This window comes from Lactuca serriola, chromosome 2 (genome assembly GCF_051521515.1).
Source record: "Lactuca serriola cultivar US96UC23 chromosome 2, Lser_US96UC23_V15, whole genome shotgun sequence".
Taxonomy (NCBI): domain Eukaryota; kingdom Viridiplantae; phylum Streptophyta; class Magnoliopsida; order Asterales; family Asteraceae; genus Lactuca; species Lactuca serriola.
The window spans coordinates 212,416,170-212,427,605 of record NC_136409.1 but is presented as its reverse complement, the minus strand read 5'-3'; the positions used below and the strand labels follow the sequence as shown (position 1 = coordinate 212,427,605).

The 11,436-nt window shown below is 40.0% G+C and overlaps 1 non-coding gene across 1 annotated transcript; it reads right to left on the bottom strand.

Annotated features, from left to right (window-relative positions):
- Window positions 1-7,681: 7,681 nt before the first annotated feature.
- On the bottom strand, window positions 7,682-7,788 carry LOC145091123 (small nucleolar RNA R71). Its single transcript, XR_013702011.1, has one exon. It is a non-coding gene; the product is annotated as a small nucleolar RNA R71 (small nucleolar RNA).
- Between the last annotated feature and the right edge of the window lie 3,648 nt (window positions 7,789-11,436).

Below are 11,436 nucleotides of genomic sequence, written 5' to 3'. Positions count from 1 at the left end.
ACGCGAACCCGTGCCCAAACCGCGATCATACTCGACGAGTTTTAGCTCCAACTCGCCGAGTCTCCTCACAAATCACCAAATTTATAAGAATAAATAATACCTGGGAATCCGGGCTGTTACAATAACGAAGACGAATCTCACAAGATAGTATTAAATTATTCACGATATACTTGGTCGTTATCGAGTTTCGAATCATTTGAAATAAGGTAGAGTATAAATAATCAAATACAAAGTAATTATTTAGCATGATACTCTAGACTAAACATGAATAAAATAAATCAGACATAGTTTATATATTGACTTTGCATGAAATCTGAATCCGTAAAACAAGTAATGAAGATCCCAAATTATTCCCATAATAATTTGAATGATTTGATAAATTCTCATACTATTTTGAAAACTATGTAATTATATTCATAAAACGTCCCTTATGCTCCGCATATTACAAAAGGGATAAAGATATCTAAAAGTGTATCAGAAAGTCGTATAATTACATCAGTTTTTAAGTTACGAAAATCTTTATGAATTGCTTGTATTCCCCCCTAAAAACATGAAAAACTCAGAAAAAGTGTAGGGGTATGAACTCACCAGTCGAGAAATGTGTCGGTTGGATGCTAAATGTCAGATTAGAGCTTGAATACGCGCGAGGATCCTATTTAACATGAGGAGATACAAATTTGTATCTAATTAGACATTAAACTACTAATTAAGTAAAATAAAACACTCCGAGACGCGAAAACACTTTATCTCAAGTGTTAGGAATGGTCCGGGTTGCATCTAAGGAGGGTATAGGGTCTAGATATGGAGTTTTCTCTTCAAGAGTAAACTCTTAGGGGTGTTTACGGCCCAAAGACCATATCCCCCATGAGTTTACAGCCATAAACTCATGGGTTGGGTGTTTTTGGGTGCTAAATGGTCTTATGCTTCACATATGAGGGTCCTAGAGTTGATTCAAGGGCTATGGAAGTGTTTGGAGCTTGGAAAGACCCTTGGATTGAGTTTACGGTTTATGAATGTGTTCTTGGTGAGTTTACTACCGTAAACACATTAGTTTACGGCTGTAAACTCATGTTTGTCCATGATTCATGTGTTTTGGTGGTTGTAGGTTAAGCATGCAAGGTGCTAGACCCAAATCTAAGCCATACAATGTGTTTATTTGCGTAACTCTTTTGTCTGTCTCGTGAAGCTTTCCAGGGTGAGACCTTTAACAGGACATGATTTCCAACATGGAATTCCAAGGGTTTTCATCGTTTATCGGCGTAACTCTTTTGTCTGCCTCGTGAAGCTTTCAGTCGTTCTCGGATTTGGATGATCTTTTCGGTGGTTTCGCGGATGATTTCAGGACCAGTGAGAGCACTGTCGGGGAGTCGACTCTTGGCTAGCTACGTGTCCCCTACCTCGGCCCAACACAGAGGGGATCTGCACTTGCGACTGTAGAGGGCTTCGAACGGGGCAGCCTTGATACTGGTGTGGTAGTTGTTATACGAGAACTCGATCAAAGGTAAATGGGTGTCCCACGATTTTCCGAAATTGATTACACATGCTCTCAGCATGTCTTCCAGGGTTTGGATATTTCTCTCACTTTGACCGTTTGTCTGAGGATGATAAGTTGTACTCATATCCAGCTTAGTTCCAAGAGCTTTCTGAAGGGACTGCCAAAACCTTGAGGTAAACCTGCTATCTCGATCGAAGATAATGGACACAGGCACACCGCGCAGTCGGACTATCTCTTGGATGTAGGTTCGTGTAAGTCTTTCCATCTTTGTTGGGATTAAAACCCTAATTGTGATTTGATGAACAACATGCGGAAAATAAGAACAAACACAAATAATGAAGATTATGTTGAATGATCACTCGATTTCTTCAATATGAGGAATAAATTACACTTTCAGCATAGACTAAAGAATCTAACACTACATAAGAAACCTCATGTGGCGGCTACATTTTGCCTCACTCTTTTAACCCTAATTGTGAATAATACATGACTATTTATAGGGAAAAGACAAGTCTTGGGCTTTTAACCTAGAAATCATCAAAGGGGCCCATTGTCATCATCCATGGAGTGCTTTGAAACCCTACAATCTCCCCCTCAAAGTATGGAATGGATGACAATATTTTAACTTCCAAAATAAGCATCTAGCAAATAAAAAGATCTGCAACGAGGAATATATGAAGCAATCCACGAATCTTGATTCTTCAATAGTCTTCAAACATGGGCTCTAGGATATCTAAATCAAGCACTGAAGTAATGTCTTTAAACTTCATTTTCGAATGTAATCCCAAAGAATCTTCATGAAAACCAAACCCGCCATAAAAACTCATTTCAAAACAAAGAAACTGAATCACTTCTTGTCTTTGAAGAGCTCCCCCTCCAAGTCACAATGATCTTCAAATAAGCTAATGATATAAGCCATCAAAAAATATCATGTAACAACCCAAACTTTAATATTCGTAACGCCACTTATTCGAGAAAATACAAGAAGTCGGAGATATAACAAGTCCTTAGCAGAGCTCGATAAAGAACTTCCGCTGTAAAGGATACTTCTCTGTAAAAGCTTTAGCAGAGCTCGATGAAGAACTTCCGCTGTAAAAGCTACCTTCATAATTCTACCACAAGCTTTATAAAAAATCTTCAAATTTGAAAAGTTACAAATCCAATTTCGAATGACCTTACCAAATTCTCCCCCGATTTATAATCAAAAACATGATTATAAAGCTTTCAAATGGTCATGAGAATGATCTTGAATGGATAAAAATTATTGTGCTCCCCCGTGACAAAATGATATATACAATGAATTATAAAATTCGAAAAAGTCATGAAAATTTGTCGTTATCACGAAAAACGACTTTCCGAACCGCCAAGACTTGATGGAATCCATAATTTTCTGTTCACGAAAAAATATATGCATTAAAGAATTCAAAACTGTTCACCGGCCCACAAAGTTATAAACTTTTCTGAATATTGGGTCGAAACTGTCACTTGCTGAAAGATAGGGGCTGGAATGGTAATTCAACATCAACATACCCCTTTATATATGTAACAAAATCTGGAAATGGTCCAAAACTGCCAAGGCATGAAAAGTATAGGGACCAGATCGTCAAATTCTTGAAGTGGCAGGGACCAAGTATGAAACATTAAGTCATCTTCCCCATTTATATTTAAATGAATGAACACAGCGACTGGAACATGATTTCAAGTGAAACCACAAATATGCTTCCATTCAATTCCATCATTTCCAAGCATAAAGACGCGAATCTGAGTCACTTTTGTTTCAAGCACAAGCCACCGAACCTAGGCTTGAAACAACATTCTTTTCCTGCATCACAATCTTCTCCTGAGACTTGAGAATACCCACCAGTTTCGCCAAAGAGTATGATTTAAACTGCTCATGGGCTTTAACTGTTGACACCACTGCTCTCCATTCTGACCTTAGACCATTTAAGAACGTAACCTTCTGCTCGATAAGCTTCCTTTCGATGTCATGTTTGATCATTCTGTTGAGAAGATGATTGAAGCGATCGAACGTCTGGGTCACAGTTTCTTCGACTCCTTGCCTGAATTCTCCAAAATCAGATAAGAGCAAGGTTTGGATAGAATGTTCAAGATCCTCGTCTGTAGAGTATAGTTCGCGAAGTCTATCCCAAATTTCCTTAGCCGTCGTGCATGAGCTGACCAACCTGAAGGTGTCGGACTGAAGGGCGAATCTTATCAATCTTAACGCCTTGATATTACATTGGAATTTATCCTTTTCATCTTGCGCAATATCTTTGACATCCTTCAGCAGATCATTATACTCCTTTTGAGTTTTAATAATCCTTGACGTTGCAGAATGAGAAAAAGGTCCATTAATGATTGCTTCCCATATGAGGTATCCATTATCCTCAGATCCTATAACGTAGTCTTCGAAGTGATGCGCCCATACTTCATAATCATGGGTATATAGGATTGGAATCTTCGTGGTTGAACCGATGCTGTTGGAAATATTGATGGGATTTGATTGCGACTCGTCCATTATGATCGAAAAACCTGTTCAAAGATCAGACTTGTAATAAATCAGATTAGGGCAAAACAATAAATATCAAGATACGTCAATAATGAGATGACGGCTCAATAAATATCAGTAATTGCGGAAAAAACCCTAATTGAAACCTTTTCACAGAAAAGATGTGTATCGATTACACAGCCTCCTGCTCTGATACCAATTGATGGGATTAAAACCCTAATTGTGATTTGATGAACAACATGCGGAAAATAAGAACAAACACAAATAATGAAGATTATGTCGAATGATCACTCGATTTATTCAATATGAGGAATAAATTACACTTTCAGCATAGACTAAAGAATCTAACACTACATAAGAAACCTCATGTGGCGGCTACATTTTGCCTCACTCTTTTAACCCTAATTGTGAATAATACATGACTATTTATAGGGAAAAGACAAGTCTTGGGCTTTTAAACTAGAAATCATCAAAGGGGCCCTTTGTCATCATCCATGGAGTGCTTTGAAACCCTACAATCTTGAATGATTCTTTAATCGGAAGGAAGTGAGCGGATTTTTTCAAATGATCGACAACTACCCAAATGGTATCGTACCCACTTGGAGATTTGGTTAACTTGGTGATGAAGTCCATAGTTATCATCTCCCATTTCCACTCAGGTATCTCGGGCTACTGGAGCAGACCTGAGGGTTTCTGGTACTCGACCTTTACCTTGGCGCAAGTCAGACACTTGCCCACGAAGGTAGCGATTTCATGTTTGGCCACCAATATAGCTTCTTGAGATCCAGGTACATCTTGTTCGAACCTGGGTGAACGGAGTATCTAGTCTTGTGAGCTTCGTTCATGACAACTTCCCTGAAACCTCCGAACTTTGGGGTCCAGATTCGGTTCATGAAACAATAGACTCCGTCACCTATGATCTCAAGTTTTTTATCCATTCCTCTCAAGGCTTCATTCGACACGTTCTCTGGTTTGAGGGCTTCCAACTGGGCTTCTCTGATTTGTGTGGATAAGTAGGAATGGATGGTCATTGTCAGCGTCTTCACTTTGCAGCTTGAACTTTCTTTTCGGCTAAGGGCATCTGCCACCACATTGGCCTTGCCGGGATGGTAGCGGATTTCACACTCATAGTCACTGAGCAACTCTACCCATCGTCGTTGCCTCATGTTTAAGTCTTTCTGATCGAAGATGTGTTGCAGGCTCTTATGGTCAGTGAAGATTGTGCACTTGGTTCCGTAAAGATAATGTCCCCAAATCTTCAGTGCGAAGACCACTGCTCCTAAATCCAAGTCGTGAGTGGTATAGTTGACTTCGTGTGCCTTCAGCTATCTTGAGGCATAAGCAATAACTTTTCCCCTTTGCATAAGCACACAGCCTAAGCCCTGATTGGAGGCATCGCAATAGACAACGAAATCCTCTGTCCCTTCGGGCAGGGTGATATTGCAATATTTATACCTATTTTTAGGCAATATTTAAGTACATTTTTATTAAAAAGGTGGTAATTTGTTTAGAATAATGGTACTTATGAGCTTAAATGTTATTTACAGCCAAAAAGAAGACATTTTGAAGAAAAGGGGACTGAAAGCGTTAAAGAAAGAAACTTTGGGAATTAAAAGAGTAAAAGTGAAGAAAATCTGGAAAAAGATTATTCACGACGTGAGACTTAAAGGATTCACGACGTGAATCGTTGGTTCTAGAAGATATGTACGCGGGTGAAGGAATCCTTGACGGGCACGGTTATCTACAACTCACGACGTGGATTTCTTACTATTCACGACGTGAATTTATGGATATCAGCAACTATATAAATCCTTGACCATTACGAATAGAGGCGCCCTTGGGCAGAAGGAAGGAGTTTCAGAAGACGATTTGGAGCGAAAGAAAGGTTCTGGAAGAAGGTTTTCAACATCAAAAAGAATAAAGGTCTATATTTTAGTTAAATAAGAATATGTCTTTCATTATTTTTAGCTGTGTCGGTTTAGTTGCTATGATGAGCAGCTGAATCTAGCTACTCTTGTTTAGCTAGATGAAGATTTAAACTTATGAATAGTTCAATGTTTATGGATTAATTTTTAGTTGGTAAAAATTGCTTGTGTTTGATTTGTATAACCTAGCATGCTACTGTTTGTTTATCTAATTGCTTGATTGCATGTTCTGTGTAGCTTAGTGACCATTAAACTGCATGAACTTGTTTACCTAATGATTTAGTGAACATTGAATTGTTAGAGCTAGGATTGACCAATCTTAGTTAGTAATTAGAATAAATAAGCTTAGCTGTGCTAGAGAACGTGTATTGTGATCATAATTGCGTTTATATAACAAATCTTACATAGCATATTTACATTCATAATTAGTTATGTGTGAACATACATGGTTTGACATGAATTAGTTAATTATTGGTAAAGTTAGAACTAAATTACTTATACAACTAAAAACCAACTTAATAATCTGTAATCATTAGCTAGCCATAAGGGAGAAGTGGATTCAAAGTAAACAAGAGTGTGTTTTTAATTATTGAATTTGAATTTAAGTTCATTTGATCTTGTAAAATCAGGTAAAACCCCTTTTAAACTTGTTAATAATTAGGTTAATTTAATAGTAAGTAAATTAATTAGTAACACCGTTCCCTGTGATTGACACCCGACTTACCCAAGCTATACTGTAATCTGACTAGGTACACTGCCTATAAGTGCATATTTAGTTAAGTTTGTTAGGTTATAAATATTAAAATTAGTGAGTACTTTTGTGCACATCAAGTTTTTGGCGCCGTTGCCGGGGAACGTCTTAGATTATTAGTTTATTTAGTTGCATTAGATTAATCGACCCCTTTTTGTGGAATAAAATCTGCAAAAAGGTTAATTGGTTATTTATTTTTGCTAGCTTAGCTTAGTTAATTTTTTTTTCTGTCACAGAGTTCACGACGTGAGTTTTAATAAACTCACGACGTGAAAGCTGAGATTTCAGTTGTTAGTTTTTCTTATTTTAGTCCAGTTTTACGTTTTTAGTTTAGCAAGTTGCAGGAGTTCATGACTAGAGGATCAAACACACCCTTGGTACCACCACTTGAAGATCCAGAGTCTGCAATTCACAAGAAAAAGACGCCCTTGCAAGAATTGAAGTCAGCTTTTTCAAGGAAGTCGGGAAAGAAGATAGGAGAGTCAAGTTCATCCGCGAGGCACAAGAGCAATATTGAGCACTTGGATCAGACACCCGTCCAAACCGAGTCCGAATACGATACCGAGCCGGAATTTGAAGAACACACGAGTGAACCCGAGAACGAGCCAAGGAACGAGATGGCAGCAATTGAAGAAATGTCTATGGGAGCTTACAAGAAGCAGATCCGAGAAGATGTGGGTCCCGGTTTAGTCCAACCCGCAATACCTGCCACTGCCACATTCGAGCTGAAGGGACACATATTGACTGCCCTGAAGGACATCCCATTTTTCGGGAAAGATCATGAGGATGCTTTTAAGCATCTAGATGAAGTCAATAACATTGCGGACTACTTCAATGTCCCAAATATCAACAGAAACACAGTCTTGCTTAGGATGCTTCCCATCACTTTCAAAGGAGCTGCTAAGGAGTGGTTAAAAGCACTCCCACCGGGTACAATCATCACTTGGGCTCAAATGCGTGAGCAATTCCTGGACCAGTTTTGCCCGCCATCCTAGATAGCCAAACTCAAGAAGGCAATAGCCAACTTTGACCAACAGCCGGGGGAGTCACTATACGAAGCATGGGAGCGGTACAAGGGCTTGCTCAGAAATTGACCTCAGCATGACCTAAATGTGCAGCAAGAGATGTCAATCTTTTATGATGGGGTCAACGTGATGACAAGACAACTCCTTGATTCTCAAGGACCTTTGACAAAGAAAAATCCAAGGGAGGTCAAGGAGCTAATTGAAGAATTCGCAAAGCATTCTCGCGAATACCACAACCCGAGGCAAGAAGGAATCAAAGGCGGATGAGGGACCCAAACTGAAGAAATAGCAGCGGTCATGGCCATACTGAATAATATGGACCGCATGATAACACAGATGGACCAGTCGATACATGCCATAAGAGTGGGTTGCGAGAGATGTAGTGGTCCACACTTGACCAAGGACTGCAATGTAGATGAATATGGGAACAGAAAGGTTCAAGTGTGCTACTCTAGTGGGGATAAGTTTGATGAGGACTGGAGGAAACCGAAGAAGGAGTGGCTGCCATATGAGGAGTATAAGAAGCAAAAAGAAGAGAAGTATAGGCAGACAGGTCGAGGCCTTTATCAAAAGGAGCAGCCACTAGCCGAGAAGAAACCCGACCTAGAGACCATTTTAATGAAGTTTATGGAAGCTTCGGAAAAGAGACACGATGCCACTGATTCTACCATTCTGGAACAACAAACTTTGATAAAGAATCAGCAAGCCTCCATCCATAACCTTGAAGTACAATTTGGTCAACTAGCCACTCTAGTTCATGAGAAGTTATCCCCGAAAAATACCAAAACGAAGACCCAATCTCATGTAATGGCCATAGACACCGAAGAAGAAGTCATCTCTGAGTTCCTGGAGGCATTGGAAGAAGAACCACAGCAGCCCGATCCAAAGATGAAGAAGATCAAGTTCGAAAATCATGAAGCTGCTGAGTTCCAAAATTCACGACGTGAACCTTGTATGTTCACGACGTGGGCCCGTCATGAACAGAAAAATTATGTAGTTGGTTCGGTTTATCAGCCGCCTTTGCCTTTTCCTTCCCAAGCTACCCTTAGTCCACTGGAGAGAGAGCATAGAGAGTTTGTCAAGCATGTGAAGGGGGTCCCGATTAATACTCCCTTTGTCGAGTCCTTATCCAAAACTCTCGAGCATAAAAAATTATTGCAAGATTTGATAGACACTCGCAAGGAAGTAAAGAAGCAGTCTAAGGTGGTTCTAAGTGAACAAAGCTCAAAAGTTGTGCTGGGGGAGACACCAGAGAAGATGGGGGATCCTGGATGTCTCACTCTTCCGTGTGAGTTTGGTAATAAATTGAAGGTTAATGCTTTAGCCGATTCTGGGGCTAGCATTAATTTGATGCCTTTTTCATTTTATAAAAAATTGGAAATTCAGAAGATGAAGGCTACAAAAATGACGATTCACATGGCGAACCGTTTAGTGACACAACCCCGGGGCATAGTGGAGGATATTTTGGTAAAAATTGGAAAAATAAATTTCCAATAGATTTTGTAGTAATGGATATGAAGGAAGATCCCGATGTTCCAATTATCCTTGGCCGGCCATTGCTTAACACTGCTGGAGCTCTTGTTGATATCCGCGAGTCTAAGCTCGCCTTGAGAGTTGGAGATGAAAAAGAAGTTTTTGGGATAGAAGATGGCTTCCCAAAGGAACATGTTCAAGAAGAGGTGTTCACAATTAACAAAGACAATGAACTAGAAGAACTGGAGAAGCTTATGGAAGAAGAGATCAAGGCAGTTCATCAAGTTAAAAGAACAAAACCTAGAGCATCTGTTCCATTTTTGGTTGAAGTCATAGCTTACAAAAGTCCACCTTCTTGGGTGAGCAAAGAGGATGAGGAGATGACAAGTGATGAAGAGGAGGTCACTTCAAGAGTGACAAAGCCGGTGGTGAAAGAGGAGGAGGATGCGATGAGGTGCAAGGAAGAAACTAAGGGAACAAAACGCAAGCTTGAAGAAGAGGAGAAAGTTAAAAAAGAAAATTCAAAGAAGGCATACAAAAGGCGAGTTCAAGCTTACAAGAGGCGATTCAAGGAACAAAAGATCCTAGTGGTGGATTCTTCCGAGGACTCAACGTAGGAGGCACAGAGTCCGGCTCAAGACTCCAAGAAAAAGAAGCGCTTCTCGGGAGGCAACCCGAGTTTGGTTTGCAAATTTTTTTTCTTCTTTTTGCATTTTAGTTTAAAAAAAACTTAGATCAAGTCATCCAACTCTATTAGAACAAAATGTAGGGACCTTAAAACGGAAGTAGTAATAATTGAGAACTTAGTTCAAAGTCAAAAATTGATTTTTCTCTTCCAGACTTAATTCACGACGTGAATAGTTAGCCGTTCACGACGTGAATTGTGAATGAACCAGACACATAATCCATGATATGGCTTAGCCCATTGAACTAGTAAGCCTAAGATCAGTCTGTGAGTACATGGCCCAAACTTAAGCCCAGACACTATTCACGACGTGAATCTTACCGAATTCACGACGTGAATTTTCAAAAGTACGGGACCACAGAATAAACCCCTAGAAACCAGTTCACCCTTCAATTGTTTATTCTTCACGAAGTGGAAGCAGAAATTGGTCCCCCCTTGGTCCCCATTGCTGCGATTTTAGCCGACAAATCCACTAATCTTCCTTGTGCTTACGTAATACTTCCAACAAAGGTAATAATTATTGGTTATAAAGTTGAATTTATGCCCTAATAGATGAACTTAGGGTTAGGGATTGTTAATTGAGTGAAATGACGAGATTAATTCGTTAAAATAACCTTTGAATGTTCATACTAAGTATTTGGAAGTAGTATAGGAGTAAAACCCATGGATATTTTGACTGGATTTTTCCCCGATGGGTACGATTCTGCCTTCTGCGGTTGTGAACTCACGACGTGAATCTTACATGATTCACGACGTGAATTCTAGGGCTGAACAGAATTCATTTTCCTCTATGTTTAATTTGTGGATATTTGTTTTGGCTGTTTTTTTCGTGTTTTTGTAGGAATGGCTCCAAGAAGAGAGGTTCCAGCTGGGGTTGCGGGTTTGCACCCGTTTATCAATTTTCCCGCAACAACGACCCGTGATGTTTTGACCCGTTGGAAAAACAGATTGGGGTGGCTTTACAACAGGGAGATTGCAGTTGCTCCAACAGTCAATTGGAAAAGATTGAGGGAAGTCGGGCTCGCAGACCGGGTGGGCCCGTTCTTGACAAAGATATTCATTGGAGATGGGTATTCGTTTACCTGTTCTGGTTGGCAGAATCTGTTCTGGGTGCAAGAGCGGGTCTACAAGGAGTTTTGTGTCGAGTTTTTCACAACGGTGACATTTCAGGAAACGGTCCAAGATCCACATTGGCCACAGGCGTTGGTATTTTGATTTGGGGGTGAGTACCAGGAGTGCAGCCTAGTTTAGTTTGCTTGGAGAGTAGGACTGTATGATCGACAGGAGGCTATGACTCCCGAGTTTGGCATGTTTTTGAGTGGGGCTGCTAGAGGATATGCGAAGGGTGTCACGGGGTATTCTTTTTGGCATAACATTGCCTCCGGGATGTTTAATTCCAGAGTATCTCCCGAGAGCAGTATTCGGTCCCCGATCCAGCGTTTACTCCACCGGTTCATCACCTTTTCCATCAACCATAAGAGGCATGGCGACAAAGTGACTAAGCAGAACTTACTTTTCTTATGGTGCATCTTACAGCCTGGTGTCTGTTGCAACATCCTGTATTTTCTAGCTC